Raw genomic sequence first — 22,049 nt, forward strand, 5'->3', positions numbered from 1 at the left:
TTTCAAATTTTTTTCAAATCCTTTTCAAAATTTCATATCTTCTACAACTTGTTTAATCTTTCAAAATCTTTTCTTATCTTATTCATATTTTTTATTAAACTTTCAAATCCTTGTCACACTTCTTATCTTGTCTTTAATGCCTTTTATACCCTCTTAAAATCTTTTCTTATCTTTTAAATTTAATAACTTATCTTTTTCTATCTTTTACAAAAATATTTATCTTTCATTCATGATTATTTTTGAAAATCCCTCTCCCCCTCCTTATATATATGTGTGACCGTGCCTCTCTCCCTCACTCACCACCTCTCGTTCGAATTCTCTCCTCTTTTTCCTTCTTCTATTCTCTTTTCTACTTCTTCCTTTCTTACTTTTTTCTCGAGGACGAGCAAATTTTTAAGTTTGGTATGGCAGGAGCCCTATTCTCTCATCAAGAATTCAATCCCATGGCTCCAAAAAGTGGCAAGACTGCCCAAAAGAACAAGAAAGAAGACAACTCAACAGTTGTTTTCAAACCTGTTCAATTCCTTACCAAGCAACATGAAGAACATTATCACAAGATAATGAGTAAAAGGCCAGTAATCCCTGAAGTAGGATTCAACCTTGGAGAAGAAGAATACCTGGAGATCCAAGAGCATATTCGAAGGAGACGCTGGGAGATTCTAAGTAATCCCGAATTAAATGTTGGATACAACATGATCCAGGAATTCTATGCAAATATGTGGATGATAGATAAATAAAAGAAAGATGGAACGGCCTTTCATATTTTTCGCACCATGGTCAGAGGGAAGATCATGTACTTTCACCTAGACAGGGTGAGAGAGATCTTCAAACTACCTCTACAAAAGGATGACCGTGAGTCATACAACAGAAGGGTTGTAGCCAACCAAAAGCTGGATCAAGTCCTAGAGGACATATGCCTACCCGGAACTCAATGGATCAAGAATACAAAAGGGGAGCCATTCCAGTTAAAGAGAGCTAACCTCAAGCTTGTTGCTAGAGGATGGCTAAACTTCATTGGGCGTTCTATACTCCCCACAAGTAACCGCTCTGAAGTCAATATTGCGAGTTGTGATTATTCATTGCATCATGATAGGGAATGAGGTGGAAGTCCACCAAATAATCCCCCGTGAGATTTACAAGCTGGCAAACAGGGTGTCTACTAATGACATGCTAGCTTATCCAAATCTCATCTTTCGCCTATGCCAAGAGGCTAAGGTTCTGATCCCATCAGATCACTTTATTCCAATGGAAAAACCAATCACCAGGCAGGTGATAAACCCCAATTTTGTGGTTTATGTTGTGCTTAATTTGGGGATTCCCACATTTATTCAATGAAATAGCATGGTTTTGTAATTCTCCATTGAATTGTGCTTAAGTGTAAAAACATGCTTTTTAGGACCTTAAATTGGTGATTGTAATTCACTTTAATTTCATTCGATGCCTTGATGTGTTTGTTGAGTGATTTCAGGTTCATAAGGAAAGTATTGAATGGAAGAAGTCAGGAGAAAAGCATGCAAAGTGGGAGAACTCATGAAGAAATAAAGGAACTGCAAAGCTATCAAGCCTGACCTCTTTGCAGTCAATCGACCATAACTTGAGCTACAGAGGTCCAAATGAGGCGGTTCCAGTTGCGTTGGAAAGAAAATATCCGGGGCTTCAAAATGATATAAAATTTTCTATTATTGCTTCATGTCTAGGGATGCGCACGCATATTGTACACATGCGCACTGATTGGTGCACGTGATTTACTAAAAGCAACTCGTGGCCAGCGATTTGTAGAGCATTTTGGGCCCAATCCAACTCATTTCTAATGCTATTTCATGAAAAATTCAAGCTTGAGCAAAGGGGGAGCAATTATTTTGAAGTTTTTGCATCATGTAACTTAATTTCTAGAGAGAGAAGCTCCCTCTTCTCTCTAGAATTAGGGTTCTTAGGATTAATTGCATCATAGATCCATGTTTAATTCCTTGCTTCATCTTGTTTCTTCTACATTTTCATGCTCTAGTGATGTAACCTTCTTGTTCTCTCTTGTTAATTTTCCTTTTCATGCCTCATTGTTTAGGATTGATGAACACTTGTTGGATTTGGATTTTCTATTAATGTAATTGATGTTTGATGTCTTTTATTGTGAATTTGAGTTGTTGATCTTATCTCCTTGCAATTTGTAGTTGGTAGATTTTACTATTTCTTATCATTTATTATGCTTTCTTTTTATGCCTTCCAAGTGTTTGACAAAATGCTTGGTTGGGTGTTAGTGTAACAACCCTGATTTTCGAGTACATGAGATCTTTTCTGAAAGTACGGATTTCTCCGGAAGATCAGTAAAGGGAACACCTCTGATATATCATCAAGCATCTCAATCCTCCTTGTCATTATGTCATCCTTAAGTTAGAACCTCCTCTGAGGCAAGCTCGATAATGCAATCGCGAAGAACCTTGTTTTTGAACCGTATCGGTTGGCAGTTTTGATTCTGATTTTCGTAAGTAGTCTCTGTTTGACGAACCGAACTCGATTCATGAGAGGACAGAGATAATAGTATAATATTATTATTATTATTATATTAGTATTAGAAAATTCTTGAATGATATTATAAGGTTACCTGGTCTGTTTTTGTTAAAAACAGAAAATCGGTTTAACCGGGTTTATGGTTTACTGGTGCAGCTTAGCACCAACACTCTCTGATGAATTTAGCAATGCTAAGGCCTCATTATACATGTTCTATTCTCATAATAAATATGTTACTAGTGTCATTTATGCTAGTAGCTCAGAAAATAATCTTTAGAGATGTTTTTACAAGTGTTCCGATACACCTAGTTTTAGTAGTTGTACACCAGAGATATTTTAATATTATTTTAATCCACCTCCAAGCCAACCAATCACAACTCACCTTACGCCCCCAAGACCTCCAAGGCTGTCTCATTTCATCATTTTGGCCGAAAATAACAAGAGAGAAAAGAGAGAAACTTTCATGAACACTTAATCTTCAAAGCTTGATTTCTTTTGAACTAAAACTCAAATCAAAACTCCGATTTCACCAAAATGATCCTCTCTTCTTCCTCTACATAACCATGTAACTTATCAAGGATGGAAATAAGGTGAGATGGCTGTCTCCCTCCCATTTCAATTCGGTTTTCAAGGAAAACCATGCAAAACATGTGTTTTCTTGATGTTCTTCCTTAGCAATCATGCTTAACTTGACTTGAGGGCCAAGAAACGTGAATTTCCAGCAAGTCTAAGATGAGATATCTCTTCCTAACATACTGAGTGAGATTTAGTCAGTTGAGAGTTTTTGGATTTAAAGTTGTTCTTGATGTGATTTAGGAGGAAAAAGTGCTTAAGGACCACCTGAAAGTTTAACCGAATTAGGTGCAGCAAAACCAGGTAGGAATTGACAAATTTAATCTTGATTGATTGTGTTTGAGTTGTGTGATTATGATATGGTTTGTCTGTGCTTGAAATTGATTGTTTGTATGAGTAATTCTTGTTGAAATTTTGGTGAATATTTGATGAAATTTGATGAAATTCAAGCTATGAATGTGTGTTCTTGGGGCAGCTGGAAAAACGAAACCCTAGGCTTAAATTAAGGTTCAATTTGTGTTGAAATCATGTAGAAAGGATGGGGTTTTAGTGGCTGCTAATTTATTATGAATTATGGTAAAAATCGGTTGCTGAAAAGACTGAAAAGCGGGTAAAAACAGAGAAAGAATTTGAAGAATATACGAAGAACACGAAGAACACTTTGAGTGTGGTGAAGAACATTGAAGAACACCTTTTAGATCTTAGAAAGGGCAAGGAAGTAAAATTTTTGGTGTTTAAAGGGTTATATGGTAATTTCTGGAAGTTAGGGTGGTAAAAGTAGAAATATTAAAAGTTACGGGTGGTAAATAGTGAATTTTAAAGGTTAAAAGTAAAAGGTAAGTTAATTTTCGAAAATTTAGTATTAAAATAATAAATAATAATAAAATATTAATAATAATATTTAATTAAAAATAATATTTTAATAAAATAATAAAATAATATGGAAAAGGCAGTTTTCTGTAAAAGCTTTAGAAAGACAACTTTAAGTGCAGAATCTCATGATTACCTTCATAAAACACTTAGGGAGTGGTAATAACATGATAGTGAGGCAAAGATAAAGAAAAGATAAAAAGTTAAAGGAAAGATAAAAACCAAAGAAAAAGTCTGTAAAATTTTAACGACAGAAAAACAGACAGAGACTAGTGAACGAACTAGGGCAACTTAGTTAGTACTTGAGTTGCGACTAGGGTTAGGTATAATATGAAAAGTTAAATTGTTTCAGTATAGACTTAATGAACCTATACTTGGGACAAACTAACTATTCATACCGAAATTTACATAAGCTTTAAATACATACGTTAAGCAGGGAAATCAGAGCAGAGTAGAGAAACACATAAAACAGAGTAACCAGAGTAAAGTAAAGAGATAAAGAGAAAAAGAGTAATATAGATACAGATGAAAAGAGTAATCAGAGAAGAGAAAAGAGATACAGAGAACAGAGTAATTAAAACAGAGTAAAGAGATACAGAGAAAAGATAAACCAGAACAGAGTAAAGAGATATAAAGAGAAGAGTAATATAATAAAGAGATATTTATATATATTAGTTGCTTGATGCGACCCAGAGCTATATTTATATATATATATTAGTTGCTTGATGCAACCAAGAGCTATATTTAATATATATTAGTTGCTTAATGCAACCCAGAGCTTCTGTAGGGAAACTAAGTTACCTACAGCTATTTTCTGCTTCCCCAGAGCAGAGCAGAGTATATATATATTTTCCTGCAGTAAGCAGAGGCTATCTCAAATGAGCGGCTATTATTATATGCGCATTTATTTAGGAACGGAAAATCGTATTCGGGAAATCGGGATTACTCGTGACTGGATAAATGTCGGGATTGCGGGCAGCCAACCGACACATGAGCTCATGGCCTGCGCTAGGGCTAGACATGCATCATTCTTGTCTACGCATCATTCTCTATTGCATTCCTTTCTGTGTGTGATCTAATTCTTTATGTTTGTCTGCTTGTATGCTATTTCTGTGTTTTATTTTCTTGTATTCTTTTGTTTGTGTTCTGCTTTCTGTTGTCTCTACTTTCTCTTTCTATCTTTATCTTCTGTTTACTGCTTCGCTATATTATGTTATTCGTCTACTAATCGACCCCAAATAAATGAACGTAACTAATAACCCCGACCCTACTAAGAACTCCCCAGTTCTTACCCCTTCTCTCTCTCTTCCCCCTTCAGATGGAAGTAAGAGTACCTTACCATAGTTCGCTGATGACTGTTCCCAAGAAGAGGATTCTGCTCTAGATAGTCTTCTGAATCTAGGGTGAATATCGTTCTCTGATTATATGTATATACTATGAGACCAGCCAACGTCTGCACCCCGTTCGTATACGCACTTTAACCTAAATCCTGTGTACGAGATTCCTATTGTGTGGCTACTTCATGAGGTACCAGAGAGACGTCCTGTGGAAAAGTCTGATCGTGCAGAGGAGTAGCAGATGATGTTCTATCTTTTGATGACGTTCCACCTAACTTGAGTTTTAAAGACCTAGAACGTACTTTCCCTCGCTTTAGTAGTTTAGATGGACTAGGTGAGTATAGAGTCTAGGCTAGCCTAGGTGCCAGCTTAAGGACCTCTTGAACAGGTCAGGACCTGGGATGTTGTCTGTATATATATGTATATAGATATTATTTAGCTATATCTAGGGGTGTTCTAACTAACAGTCTATATGCTAATAAAGGCTGAATCACCGAATGTTGTCAACTACTTGTGATGTATTTTTGTGTGGTTGCTTATAACTTTTTTATCTGTTATTACTTGTGAATTGATTATAAATGATTCTGTCTATTAATCCAAACGTTTTCAAAAAAAAATATACCTCGCAAATTAACTACGCTTTTAACAACGAATCAGGCTCATATGATAAATAATAGATAATAATTAGGAAGGCAAATTGGTAGCGCTCAGTTTCCGTTATGATCTAGACATATTGAAAATTGGGTCGTTACAGTTAGAGTAGACTTTGAGCATTCTTGGCTTGGAAAGAGTAATTAGGCAATCTTGAGTCATGAAAACCCAACCTATGTTGGTGATCTAGAGTTGTTAGTTGATATCATTTCTATTGACTATAATCTCTTGCTAATCCAATTAGTGAGTTGATTAGGACATTTGGATTGAGATTAGCTAGTCTTGTTAGACTTTCTCTCATGGAAGATAACCTATATCTTCTTCCATCATTGGGGATGACGTAATAAGATAAATTCTTGTTAATTATTATTATTAGTGACTAGGATGGAAAGCCTATGATCTCAATCCTTGCCATGAATGTCTCTCTTTAATAATTGTTTCTCTTTATTACTTGTCCTCTTTAATTGCTTGTTTGATTTACTTTTCTTGCCATTTATTTTCCGCCCCTTATAAATCAAACCCCCTTGTTCCTTCATAGCCAATAAGCATACACTTCATTGCAATTCCTTTTGAGACGACCCAGAGTCTAAATACTTCGGTTAATTCTTATTGGGATTTGTACTTATGACAAAACCATATTTTAATTTGATGTGAGAGTTGTTTGTTGGTTTGGAGCTATGCTTACAACGAAGTAATTCCTTTCTTTAGGAAGAAAATCTAGACCGACAACAATTCTTGCATCAGCAGGTGATGCAAGAATAGCATGATTTGCAAACTGATCAAGAAACAGGAGAAGCAAGGGCATGAGCTGGAAGAGCTGAAGTGCCAGAAGCTTTCCCCTGAAGAACCACGCGCCCCTCAATATGAAGAAACATGTGTCCCTCAACATGAAGAGCCCAGAGTCTCTCAAGTTGAAGGTTGTTGAGTTTCAACTGTGTGACTATTCCTATTCCTGTCTCACATATTTCCATCCTAATTTAGAGTTACATGATCACTAGTAGTAATTAATTTTTTATTTATTTATGTCTTTTAATTTTTAGAATTAAAATAAGCATTAGTAGTAATTAATTAATTTTTATTTTTCCAATTAGCTATAAATTTTTCCTCTTATTATCATTAAACATGAATAAAATAGTAAATTTTTTTAGAAGAATTGAGATGCATAAATTTTTTAGTTTTCCAATAAAAAATAGTTAATTATTTTGATGTGGTGACATTGCTTTAGTTTCTGAATGTATGAATAAATAGTGCATATTTGAAGTTAAATTTTAGGATGCTGGCTCTTGAAAGAATGAAGAAAAAGGAAAAATATTATTGATGATCCAAAAAATCTAAATAGATTGATTTTTGAAACAAGAAAAAGCTTGCATGAAAAAAAAAAGCGGCGAAAAAAATAGAAAGAAAAAATAATATAAAAAGCAAGCAGAAATAGCCAATAGCTCTTTAAACCAAAAGGCAAGAGCAAAAAGCCAGTAACCCTTTAAACCAAAAGGCAAGGGTAAAAGGATCCAAGGCTTTGAGCATCATTGGTTAGGAGGTCCTAAAGGAAACAAAATCCTGGCTTAAGCGGCTAAACTAAGCTGTCCCTAACTATGTGCTTGTGGCGTGAAAGTGTCGAGTAGAAGCTTGAGATTGAGCGGTTAAAGTCGTGGTCCAAAGTAAAAAGAGTGTGCTTAAGAACTCTGGACACCTCTATCTGGGGACTCTAGCAAACTTGAGTCACAATCTGAAAATGTTTACCCAGTTAAAGTGTCTGTGGCATTATTGTATCCGTTGGTAATACTGGAAAACAAGGTGCTTAGGGTCACGGCGAAGACTCTAAAAAGCTGTGTTCAAGAATAAAAAGGAACTGAACTAGGTGAATCAATAATATCATCTGGACTCTAAGTTCCTAAAGATTCGAGCCATCTTGAGTTTCAATGGATAATGAGATGCCAAAACTATTCAGAAGCAAAAAGCTACTAAGTCCCGCTCATCTAATTGAAACTGAGCTTCATTGGAAACTCTGGAATTTATTGTATCTTATTCTTCTTTTCATCCTATTTTATTTCTAGTTGCTTAGGGACAAGCAACAGTTTAAGTTTGGTGTTGTGATGAGCCGATATTTTATACACTTTTTGGCTTAGTTTTCATATAGTTTTTAATATGATTTGTTTAGTTTTTATTAAGTTTTTACAGGTTTTAGTGTTAAAATCACATTTTTGGATTCTACTTTGAGTTTGTGCATTTTTGTACCATTTCAGGTATTTTCAGGCTGAAATTGAGGAGTTGGAGCAAAAGTCTAATTCAGAGACAGAGAAAGCACTGCAGATGCTATCCGGATCTGACTTCCTTGCACTCGGAAGTCCAAATGGAGCATTCTCAATGGATATGGAAAGCTGACTTCCAGAGGTTTCTAGCAATTTATAATAGTCCATACTTTGTTTCGGACTACAAGGCCCAAAACTGGAGTCCAACGCCAGCTTTCTACCTCCTTTCTGGCGTCCAACGCCAGAGAGGACCCCCTAGCTGGCGCTCCACATCCAAAAGACCTCATAGCACGTGGATCTCATCAAAGCTCAGCCCAAATACTTACCAAGTGGGCCTCAGAAGTGGATTTTAGCACCAAAAAGATTGTTTTACCCTTACTAGTCACTAGTTTAGTATTTAAGGGATTTAATTTATGTTATTCGAACACTTTTACATCTCTTTTACCATCATACACGTTTTACCATTGTATTTCTCATCAGTATGAGTTTCTAAACCTCCTGGGTTGAGGAGAAGAGCTCTGTGGAGTCCTATGAATTAATAAAAGTATTACTGTTTCTTCGCCGATCCGTGTTGATTTATTTCTAAGATGTATACTCGATCTTTATTGTGGTGAATAGGATGATCAAACAATCAACTCTGTTCATCACATTAAGATGAACGTGCCTGACAAACACCCACGTCTACTTGGGTTCATGTTAGCACGAGCCAACAGCTGTGTTTATGCATCTCTCAGACGGCTAATCCACGACTTTATTGGGGACGTCTCGAGACACCAGTTAAGTCGATTTCCGGGGAGATTAGGATCTCTATGGTATAGGCTAGAATCCAAAGAAGCAGCATCCTTAGATCTGGAAGATTCGACCTTGTCTGTGGCATTTTGAGTAGGATCGGTAGGAGAATGAACTACTAGCGCTTCACCCTTTGTCAGATTGGATGACCACGGCCAATGGCGTTCAATCTGTAGCAGAGGAGATTGATAAACCACTATTTTATGGTTTATCTTGTACTCAATTGAGTGGTTTTTATTAACTATTTACCCACTTATTCATATTATTTGCATGGTTTTATATTTCCTTCCTAATTATGTGTTTTGATTGAAAACATGCTTCTTTGATCTTATATTTGCTTATTATTAATCCTCTCTTATTACCATTAGATGCCTTGCTATGTGTGTTAAGTGATTTCAGAGATTACAGGGCAGGAATGGTTTAGAGGATGGAAAGGAAGCATGCAAAAGTGGAAGGAATACAAGAAGTTGAAGAAACTGCAAAGCTGTCAGCCTGACCTCTTCGCATTCAAACAGTCATAACTAGAGCTACAGAGGTCCAAACGACGCGGTTTTAGTTGCGTTGAAAAGCTAACGTCCGGGGTTTCGATTTGATATATAATATGCTATAGTTTCCCTGACGTTAGGCGACGCGACTGCGTGCTCCATGCGGCCGCATCGCAGTGACGGAATTCCAGCGTGGTTGAATTCGAGACAAGCGAATTCTGGGCTGTTTCTGACCCAGTTCTCGATCCAGAAAACACAGATTAGAGGCTATAAAGTGGAGGAATACATCCATTCAAAAAAAAGGCTCTCATAATTCAAAATTTTAGGAGTAGATGTAGTTTTTAGAGAGAGAGGTTCTCTCCTCTCTCTTAGGATTAGGATTTAGGACTTTTCTTAGTTTTAGGAGCGACTCTCAATCCCAAGTTCTTTATTTTTATTTATTTCTCCAATTTAATTTATGAACTTTTCCATGTTATGATTTGAATATTTTATTTAATATAATTTGAGGTATTTCAGACTTATGATTGCTCTCTTTAATTTATTAATACTCTGTGTTTATCCAAATTATTTTCATTCAAGTAGACTTTCTTCCCTTTTGGCTTTGGTTAAATAATTGGAGACTCTTGAGTTATCAAACTCATTGTTGATTGAAAATTGGAATTCTTCAAGAATTAATTCGAGTTCTACTAACTCTAACTTTTCCTAAGGAAAGACTATGACTTGAGGAATTAGAATTAATTCATCCACTTAACTTACCTTCATAGTTAGAGGTTAACAAAGTGGGAGAAAAATCCAATTCTCATCACAATTGATAAGGATAACCAGGATAGGACTTCCGATTCTCATACCTTGCCAGGAGTTTATTTTACAGTTATTTATTTATTTTTATTGCTTGAAAATATACCTGTGCGCATTGCCCAAACTCCAGAACCCCAATTTACAAACTCATAACCAATAATAAGAACATACCTCCCTGCAATTCCTTGAGAAGACGACCCGAGGTTTGAATACTCGGTTATCAATTTCAATGGGGTTTGTTACTTGTGACAACCAAAACGTTTGTAAGAAAGGTTGATTTCTTGGTTTAGTAACTATACTTACAATGAGAATTTTTATAACCTCTAAACCATCAATCTTCAGTTCTTCAAAATGGCGCCGTTGCCGGGAAATTGCAAATGTGTGCCTTATTATTGGTTATTGTAAATATTTTTCTTTTACTCGTTCATTTGTTTTTATTTTTGTTTTTATTTTTTGCTTTTTCTTAAATTAAGAGGTTATTGGTTTTTATTTTAAAATTTTTATCTTATCTTATCTTATTTCAAAAATCAAATTTCAAATTTTAAAAATTCAAATTTCAAAAATTTAAAATTCAAAATTTCAAATTTTCAAATTTCAAAATTTAAATAACCTTTTAATTTAAATTTGTTTTTATTTTTGTTTTTAATTTTTATTTGTTACTATGAACTCTACTATGAGTCTGGTTACAATTATGTTGCAGGAAAAAGAAATTACAATGAAAACAGGCATCAAGGTTGGAACAATCAAAGATGGGAGGAGTCACAAGGATTTGATCAACCCTCATGGCAACAACCACCTCCAATGGACTATCAACAACCACCACCATATGCCTATGAACCATTTCCTCAACATAACTTTGGACCACCAAACTCACAAGCCCCTTTACACCATTCACCTCCATATGATCCTAACCCACATCCACCATACCAACCACCCTATGAACCAAATGAACCATACATAGATCCACCCCAACCTCCATTACATAACAATACGCTCATCTCTAACATCATTGATCTCACCTCTACACTCCAAAATCTTATATCCCGCATGAACCAACCCTCTACCTCCAATATTCAACCCTTAAGCTTTAGTGCACTTTCTTCTCAACGACATAATGATCTTTTCATCCCATCACAACCCTCCATGGAAGAGCACCCACATCCATCAATCCAAGAGCAAGATGATCCCAATTATGCTACTGATATGGAACAGGAAAGAAGGAATCATCTTCGCGAGTCCATACTTCATAAAGAGCTAGAGGAGGCCCTACGGGTAAAGGTAGGAGAGACCCTTGAAGATGCAGGAGTAGTTAAAGGGAGTTGTCATGGAAAGAAAAACATCGAGGATGAGTATGATTTTATACTTAAACAACTGGACAAAGCAGCAATTATTAAAAAAGAAGTGGTTGCAAACTTAAGAGATGCTGTACCTCCATTGGAAAGTCCAGTAACAGAGCCTCCTTCCACGATGTTTGATGTTGATGTTGATGTTGAGGAGAGCGTACAACCTCCAAGGCAGATCATGGTTGAAGACTTTGTAGAGGTTGATCAAGAGATGGAGATTAAAGAAGAAGAAGCACAACCTCCCATGCCCTTGGTGAGCAATAAAGAAGAGATTGAATTGGAGGAAAGCTACCAAGAGGATGAGGTTAAAACTGAAGAAGCTTGCAAAGAGGTGGAAATTTTCAAGGAAGAGCTTAAGGGAATGGAGCTTGAAATCTCTGTTCCAAACTTGTTAGAGACCCCTCCCCCTAAGTTGCCATCATCCTTCACAACATTCAAGTGGGTAAAATTCATATCCCTTAGCTTTCTAATCCCACTTGAATATGGGCTACTGGAGATGGATGGTCAACTTTGAGCTCTTTGTGGCATTAAGAGTAAGAGGAAAATGGTCAGTGGTAAGAATTGTCCTGCAAGGTTCATTATGGTTGAAAGCTTAAAGTTTAAATGTAAAGGTTGGTGTAAAGCTCCACTGAATGGGTCTAGGAAGTTGTTTGGCCGCTTTAGTGAGAATTCAGATTGCCTACCACTCGGATGGAATCATGATGATCAACAAGAAGACGGGTGCAAAAGCAAGATTTGGGACCCCGGAATCCAATCTAGAAATCAGCACTCTTGGGGCCTTATCACATGCTTTAACTTACTTGAAGGCTTTTTGCGCATAGTTTGGGATCCCGGAGGACATTGGAATCATAAACATTGGTGGAGATTCCTGGATGAGTTCATGCATAAGCCACCATAACAAAGGATTCCCCAAATGTCCAACTTAAGGACAATAACTAAAAGTGCTTGGTGGGAGACAACCCACCGTGGTATGATCGTTCCTTTTTCATTTTTATTTAGTTTTATTTGTTTTTGAGTTTTATTTTATTTTATCGAACCTGGAGTTTTGCATCACATTCATATTAACACTGCATTCAGCATTTTCTTTTCAGATTAAAAAAAAATGCCACGCGACGCCACCGCATCAGCGACGCCTCCGCGTCGCAAGGAGAGGGGAGAAAATAAAAACGAACAGAGAGTCACGCTGGAGCGTGGCTGGAGGCGTGCCAGTGGCACAAATCAACCCACGCGACCGCGTCGCCGACGCGTCCGCGTCACATGGGAACTTTGGCCTCCCACGCGACCGCGTCACCCACGCGGCCGCGTGCCATGTAAATCGACGTCACAAGGGTGCATGGCCGAAGGTTAAGCTGGAATGGGGCTGGACTCGTGCTGGAAGCCCAAGCCCTCCCACGCGTCTGCGTCATATTGGAAATAGGCCATCCACGCGATCGCGTCAACCACGCGACCGCGTCACCCAGATTTTTTGCAAAAATACATCTCAAACAGAGAGTTGTGCGAATGCGAGGCTGCACTCGGGCCAATCGCACAAATCAAGCCACGCGATCACATGACCCACGCATCCGCGTCACCTGACCTTATCGCGCACCACGCGACCGCGTCACTCACGCGTCCGCGTCGCCAGCGTCGCACAACCTATCCAGATTAGTGCCAATTATCTTATTTTTCTTTCCCAATCCTACTTTCTTCTATCTTTTCTTCTTTCTTCTTTCTTTCTTACTTTATTTCTTTCCCTTCTCATTCTTCTTATCTTTTATTTTATTTTATTTATTTGCATACTTTCATTCATTGCATTTTAATTTTGTGCATATTTTTATTTTTCTGAAATTATTGGTGTTCAAATATTCTTATTCAACTGTTATATCTTTTCTGGTATTATCTTGGTGCTTATGACTTGTTTTATTCTGATTGGGTAACATTATTTAAATCAATGCTAATTTTTATGATACTTGTACTCCTCTTGCATTGACATGTACTTATATTGATATATTCATTACCCACACTCTTCCCCATTGTTGCAAATTTTGCACCATTGGTATGCCATGGCTTCTATTGTTTTCTCACGTACATGTTGAAGCTTCCATGTAAATGAGACCCTTTTCATTTGGTATTAACCCAACCATACTTCATTTATTTTCTTATCTCTATTATTGGGTTACCTTTCTTCCCTTTTTCTTTCAGGATGGCCACCAGGAAGAAAACCGGAAGACGTTTACATGGGGAGACAGACAAGTCCATCTGCACAATCCTTAGAGAAAAGCAACAGTTGAAACAACCCGTCCACCTGCACATCTCAGTATGCACCGAGGACGATGCAATCTTTAACTGCGGGGAGGTCGATACCGATCTCCATCGGTTAGTACTTTCCTGTCTCAAACACTAATATTTTATTTTCTTTGTTAATTGTTACATTTGCATATTTAATTGCATGTTTATTTGATTTTATGCATTTAGTTACTACTTGGTTGAAGTAATATTTTCTTTTTCAAGAAAATTTTATAATATTTCACTAATTTAAATTGAAAAAATTTTTTTTGCTAAACTTGTTTGGAAGTTGTATTTGGAACATGGTTTTTGAGCTAAAGAACACACAACCTGTGAGATTTGAGCTTATTTATATGGTTACATTATTTAACCATAAATATTTTATTCCTGTGTGTTCCCTTCTCTATGATTGTAATCTTTACTTTGTTCCATTCTATATGTCCAATATTTAGTATATTTACATGCTTGCATATGATTGAGGCCATTGTTTGATTTTAGCTCACTTATCCCAAAATTAGCCTACCTTTTACATCACCCTTGTTAGCCCCCTTGAGCTTTTAAATCCCTTCTGTTTTATAACCACATTACTAGCCTTAAGCAGAAAAACAAAATAAGAATCCCAAGTTGAATCCTTGGTTAGCTTAAGATAGATATTGTGTAAAATTTAAGTGTGGGGAATTTTATGGGAACATGGGATGATATGAAAAAGTAAGGAATTAAATTGAATAAGTCATTTGAAAATTTGGGAAGCATGCTCATGTGAAATCAAAATAATTAAATTACCATGTGCATTGAAGAAAAATATATTAAGTAATTAAATAAGGGGATACAAAAAAATAATTAAAAAAAAGAGAGAAAAATGAAAAAAAATATATATTACCCCAAATGCAAAATAAAAAGAATCAATGCACATGGGACAAAATTCAAAAATAAGTTTGATACATGAGCATGTAATACAAGTGAGAAAAATTTGGGTAGTTAGGTACAGTATTTTAAAATTGTATAAAGTATGTATATGTTAGGTGAAAAGACCTCATGATGTTTGCATTGGTATACTAAATTTTGTTGATTGGTTAGATGAAGAACAAAGTTTTAGAAAGCATGATTAGAGAAGACTAGAGTGAATTACCCTATACACTTGAGAGATTAGAGTGATATACACTTCCAGTGAGGGTTCAACGCTTAAATTCTATGTTCCCTGCTTTCATGAGCTGTCTTCTTACAAGTTCACTTGCTTTTTATTGTATGATTTGAATTAGTGGAAATTAGTTTGTATTTGTCTTGGAGAACTTATTTACTCTTAACCAAGTAAGTAAAAGTATTTAGCATGTAGTTGCATTCATAGGTTGCATTTCATACCATTCCTCTTCATCTTTATAGCTTCTCTTGAGCTTAGCATGAGGACATGCTAGTGTTTAAGTGTGGGGAGATTGATAAACCACTATTTTATGGTTTATCTTGTACTCAATTAAGTGGTTTTTATTAACTCTTTACCCACTTATTCATACTATTTGCATGGTTTTATATTTCCTTCCTAATTATGTGTTTTGATTGAAAAAATGCTTCTTTGATCTTATATTTGCTTATTATTAATCCTCTCTTATTACCATTAGATGCCTTGATATGTGTGTTAAGTGATTTCAAAGATTACAGGGCAGGAATGGTTTAGAGGATGGAAAGGAAGCATGGAAAAGTGGAAGGAATACAAGAAGTTGAAGAAACTGCAAAGCTGTCAGCCTGACCTCTTCGCATTCAAACAGTCATAACTTGAGCTACGGAGGTCTAAACGACAGGGTTCCAGTTGCGTTAGAAAGCTAACGTCTGGGGCTTCGATTTGATATATAATACGCTATAGTTTCCCTGACGCTAGGTGATGCGACCGTGTGCTCCATGCGGCCACGTTGCAGTGACGGAATTCCAACGTGGTTGAATTTGAGACCAGCGAATTCTGGGCTGTTTCTGACCCAGTTCTCGGCCCAGAAAACACAGATTAGAGGCTATAAAGTGGAGGAATACATCCATTCAAAAAAAAAGGCTCTCATAATTCACAATTTTAGGAGTAGATGTAGTTTTTAGAGAGAGAGGTTCTCTCATCTCTCTTAGGATTAGGATTTAGGACTTTTCTTAGTTTTAGGAGCGACTCTCAATCCCAGGTTCTTTATTTTTATTTATTTCTCCAATTTAATTTATGAACTTTTCCATGTTATGATTTGAATATTTTATTTAATATAATTTGAGGTATTTCAGACTTATGATTGCTCTCTTTAATTTATTAATGCTCTGTGTTTATCCAAATTATTTTCATTCAAGTAGACTTTCTTCCCTTTTGGCTTTGGTTAAATATTTGGAGACTCTTGAGTTATCAAACTCATTGTTGATTAAAAATTGGAATTCTTCAAGAATTAATTTGAGTTCCACTAACTCTAACTTTTCCTAAGGAAAGACTAGGAATTGAGGAATCGGAATTAATTCATCCACTTAACTTACCTTCATAGTTAGAGATTAACAAAGTGGGAGAAAAATCCAATTCTCATCACAATTGATAAGGATAACCAGGATAGGACTTCCGATTCTCATACCTTACCAGCAGTTTATTTTACAGTTATTTATTTATTTTTATTGCTTGAAAATATACCTGTGCGCATTGCCCAAACTCCAGAAACCCAATTTACAAACTCATAACCAATAATAAGAACTTACCTCCCTGCAATTCCTTGAGAAGACAACCCGAGGTTTGAATACTCGGTTATCAATTTCAAAGGGGTTTGTTACTTGAGACAACCAAAACGTTTGTAAGAAAGGTTGATTGCTTGGTTTAGTAACTATACTTACAACGAGAGTTTTTATAACCTCTAAACCATCAATCTTCAATTCTTCAGAGATCAATGACCATGGCCCATGGCATTGATCACATACAACCTACCATAGAAGAAGTCATTCACAAGCAGAGAAGACAGTCATACCAGAATTAATTCAAAAAGACTAAGCAACTCCAATCATTTACCTTATTCCTATTACTCTTTTCATAGTTTACACAAATTCTGAGTTCTAATTACTCTTTTTTTTCTATTCCCATTACTGACTCTATTTGATATAAAAACTAATTTATACAATATTAAAACACGTCCAATCCATCTTATCTGTCTGACTAAGACTTGCAGGATAACCATAGCTTGCTTCAAGCCAACAATCCTCATGGGATCGACCCTGACTCGCTCAGGTATTACTTGGACGACCCAGTGCACTTGCTGGTACAACAGTATGAATGTGTGGGGATTCATGCTACCACTCATACTGACTCTCTACCTTGCCTCCGCCGCGCACGGCTCCCTCCTCCCGAAGTTTTTGGAGGTTGTCCTCATCCAACCTAGAAGGCATACCAAAAACATCGGAAGTTACCCAACGGTAACGATCCGGTATACCCCCATCCAGGAAGACCAAACTCGCGTTCATCCCTCCGCCGAATCATACCTGTTCATACCCCAGGTCGAGCTATGCGATCTGGGTTAGACGAAGACCAGAACGACCGACCTCTTACAAGGCTGGCTCGTCACCGACCTCTTCCTAAATAGCTCGGCCAAATCACCATGTAGGCCCAAAGCAAAGGATCACCGTTCACCAAAAGGCGGTGGACTAAAAGATAAAGATCTCCTCCATAAAACATAAGATAAGATAACAAACTTATCTCAAGGAAGGTCACTCCCCACTACTATAAATACGCTGGAGCACCCAGGTATAGCACACACTCTAATTCTACACAAAAAACCTGCCTAAACCCCGTGCTAACTTAAGCATCAGAGTCTCTTGCAGGTACTACCACCCTCCGGTGATCAAGGATCAGTAGCATTTCAAGATTCAGCAAGTCAGACCCAGCAGCTCCGATCTCACTTGAAGATCTTATCCGAGATCGACCTTCAGTTTCAGGTAACCCTCGAAACATTGGCGCCGTTGCCGGGGAGCCTGGAAGTCATCCCACTGTCATGGCAGACAACCCTGACAATGATCATGATTCCGGTTTGGAAGAAAGAACACTGCATAAGAACACGGATCCTGCATCCAAGGAAACACCTCAATTCAAGTGAGACAAGCAAACCCCAAACACAGATATCTTAGATGCAATCCGTGAATAATGGGATCACCTTAAACAGCTCGAACAGGAAGCTGAACGGCAGCGAGAGGCCGAGAGAGACCTCTGGAAAGAAACAAGACGGTGTCAAGAGCTAGAGGACAAGCTCTTAAAGCTCGAAGCCGACCTCAAAACTAAGACCATTCGATCCAGCCGTGAAGATAGCCCCCACAAGGACCAAGACCCGTTCACAAAGGTGATCATGAACGCTAAAGTTCCAAAGGACTTCAAAGCCCCCGACATGACCCTGTATGACGGTAAGTCTGATCCAAGCCATCGTCTCAGCAATTTCAGAAGTCGAATGTATCTTACAGATGCCTCAAATGCAATCCGTTGTAAAGCCTTCCCAAACACTTTAACCAAGACGGTGATAAAGTGGTGCGACAGCTTGCCGCCAAGATCAATAGCAAGCTTCGATGACCTCGCCAAGAAATTCTTAGCTAGATTCTCCATCCAAAAAGACAAAGCCAAGCATGCTCCAAGTCTGCTAGGGATTAAGCAAGGAGATCGGGAAAGCCTCCGCAACTGCATGGAAAGATTCAATAAAGCATGTCTTGACATAAAAATCTTCCAACAGAAGTAGCCATCATGGGTCTCATCAATGGCCTATGAGAAGGACCCTTTAGTCACTCTATATCCAAAAAGCATCTAACATCCCTCAATGAGGTTCAAGAACGGGCAGAAAAATACATTAATATGGAGGAAAACTCCCGATTAGGAGAAACCTACAAGACTGGATTCTCCTACCCACCTCGGGACAAGGATAAAGAATTCAGGAAGAAATAAGACCAACCCACTGAGAAATCCAGAAAGTACCACAACTACACCCCTCTTCGGGTGTCTCTCGTGGACGTTTATCGGGAGAGGAGGAAGTCGAACAGAGTATTTGAATACCACCGAATCTACGGGCATTCCACCAATGATTGCTATGACCTAAAGAATGTCATAGAAAAATTGGCACGAGAAGGGAGATTAGATCAGTTTTTAGCCAACAGAGCGGACGAACCAAAAAAGAGAAGAAGGGACGAAGAGGTTGGACGAGCTGAACGTCCCCCTCACACCCCTGAGATGCATGTTCACATGATAAATGGAGGATTCTCAGGAGGAGGGATTTCTAGGTCGTCCCGCAAAAGACACCTTAAAGAGGGGTACCATGTTGGAGGAGGGGACAGGTTGGTCGACCTCCCCACTATTACCTTCACTCAAGAAGACGCCGTGGGCATCATCTTAGGGCATGATGACCCTATGGTTGTTACCATAATACTTGCCAATGCCAACCTCCACCAAACGTTGGTCGACCAAGGAAGCTCTGCAGATATAATGTTCAAATCCGCCTTTGACAAGCTCGTCCTACAAGAAAAAGAACTCAGAGCGTATCCAAATAGCTATTTGGGCTAGGAGATGCCCCAATTCAGCCATTAGGGTACATCCCCCTACACACAACCTTTGGAAAAGGAACTCGGTCTAGGACGTTAAGCATAGACTACATCGTAGTCGATGTGAGCTCAGCCTACAATGCTCTAATAGGTTGGACAACACTGAACTAGCTCGCCGCGGTGGTTTCCACTCCACACCTATGCATGAAGTTCCAAACTTCGGAAGGGATCGCTACCGTAAAGTTAGACCAAAAACTCGTGAGACACTGTTATAACGAAAGTCTGAACCTTAAAGGTGATCCCAGAGGAAAGAAAATCAATACTATAGAACTCGGGGGAATCCGAGCTCGCGAAGAACTTTGCCCTCAGCCAGAAGGTGAAACCAAAGAAGTTCAAATTGGTGACACACAGGACAAAACAATAATCATAGGGGCGAATTTGAATGAAGATCTAAAGAAGCCGCTAACAAAGCTCCTAAAGGACAACTCCGACCTCTTTGCATGGAAGGCCGCCGACATGCCCGGTATTGATCCCGAATTAATGTGTCATAAGTTAGCCGTATATCCTGGGTCTCCCCCAGTACAACAGAAGCATAGGAAGCTTGGCCCAGAAAGATCACAAGCTGTATTGGTCAAGAAGTCAAATGGGAAGTGGCGGATGTGCACTGACTACACCGACCTCAATAAAGCCTGCCCAAAGGACCCCTACCCACTCCCGAACATAGACACACTAGTCGATGCTTCATCAGGATATAAGTACCTCTCCTTCATGGCCGCTTACTCGGGATACAATCAAATCCCGATGTATCAACCGGACCAGGAGAAAACCTCATTCCTAAAGTGGTTTGACAATTTTCTGCCAAGGTTAATAGCAAGCTTTGATGACCTCGCCAAGAAATTTCTAGCTAGATTCTCTATCCAGAAAGTTAAAGCCAAGCATGCCCCAAGCCTGTTAGGGATTAAGCAAGGAGATCGGGAAAGCCTCCGCAACTACAAGGAAAGATTCAACAAAGCATGTCTGGACATACAAAGTCTGCCAATAGAAGCAGCCATCATAGGTCTCATCAATGGCCTACGAGAAAGATCCTTTAGCCCCTCCATATCTAAAAAGCACCCAACATCCCTGAACGAGGTACAAGAACGGGCAGAAAAGTATATTAATATGGAGGAGAACTCTCGACTAGGAGAAACCTTAAAATATGGATTCTCCTACCCACCTCGGGACAAGGATAAAGAGTCCAGAAAAAAGAAGACCAGTCTACTGAAAAACTTAGAAAATACCACAACTACAACCCCCCTCAGGGTGTCTCTTGTGGATGTCTACAAAGAGATATGCAACACTGAGAAGATCTCGCCCCCTCGTTCGATTAAGCATAAAAGAGGAAGAAATCGGACAGAGTATTGTGAATACCACCGAGTCTACGGGCACCCCACCAATGAATGCTACGACCTAAAAAACATCATAGAGAAGCTAGCCCAGGAAGGAAGACTAGACAGGTTCCTGGCCAACAAAACAGATGAACCGTAGAAGCGAAGAAGGGACAAAGAGGTCGGACGAGCTGAACGTCTCCCTCACACCCCTGATAAGCATGTTCACATAATAAATGGTGGATTCGCAGGAGGAGGGATCTCTAAGTCATCCCGTAAAAGACACCTCAAAGAGGTATACCATGTTGGAGGAGGGGACAGGTCATCCGACCTTCCCACTATTACTTTTACCCCAGAAGACGCCACAGGCATCATCCCAAGGCATAATGATCTCATGGTCATTACCATCATACTCACCAATGCTAATCTCCACTGAACATTGGTAGACCAACGAAGCTCCGCAGACATCTTGTTCAAATCCACCTTCGACAAGCCCGGCCTGCAAGATAAAGAGTTCAGAGCATATCCAAATAGCTTCTTCGGACTTGGAAACACCCCAATTCAACCACTAGGATACGTCTCACAGCATACAACCTTTGGAAAAGAAACTAGGTCAAGGACACTAAACATAGACTACGTCGTAGTCAACATGAGCTCAGCTTATAACGCCCTTATAGGTCGAATAACGCTGAACCAGCTCGTCGCAGTAGTCTCCACTCCACATATGTGCATGAAGTTCCCAACTCCAGAAGGGATCGCCACGATAAAAGGAGACCAAATTTTGTGCGACGCTACTACAACAAAAGTCTGAACCTCAAAGGCAACCCCAGAGGAGAGGAAATCAACACCATCGAACTCGGGAGAGTTCGAGCTCGCAAAGAACTTCATCCACAACCTGAGGGTGAGACCAAAGAAGTCCAGATCGGGGATGCCCAGGATAAAATAACAAATATAGGGGCAACCTTAAAGGAAGACTTAAGGAGCCACTGATACAGTTCCTAAAGGATAATGCCGATCTCTTTGCATGGAAGGCTGCAGACATGCCCGGCATAGATCCCAAGTTAACGTGCCATAAGCTGGCTGTGTATCCTGGATCTCGGCAAGTGCAACAGAAGCACAGGAAGCTTGGCTCAGAAAGGTCCAAAGCTGTGGAAGAGCAGGTACAAGCCTTACTGGAGGCAGGGTTCATAAGGGAGATCGAGTACCCATTATGGCTAGCCAATGTCGTCTTGGTAAAGAAGTCAAATCGAAAGTGGCGAATGTGTACCGACTACACCGACCTCAATAAGGCTTGCCCTAAGGACCCCTATGGTGC

The sequence above is a fragment of the Arachis hypogaea genome, chromosome 18 (genome assembly GCF_003086295.3).
Source record: "Arachis hypogaea cultivar Tifrunner chromosome 18, arahy.Tifrunner.gnm2.J5K5, whole genome shotgun sequence".
Classification (NCBI taxonomy): Eukaryota; Viridiplantae; Streptophyta; class Magnoliopsida; order Fabales; family Fabaceae; genus Arachis; species Arachis hypogaea.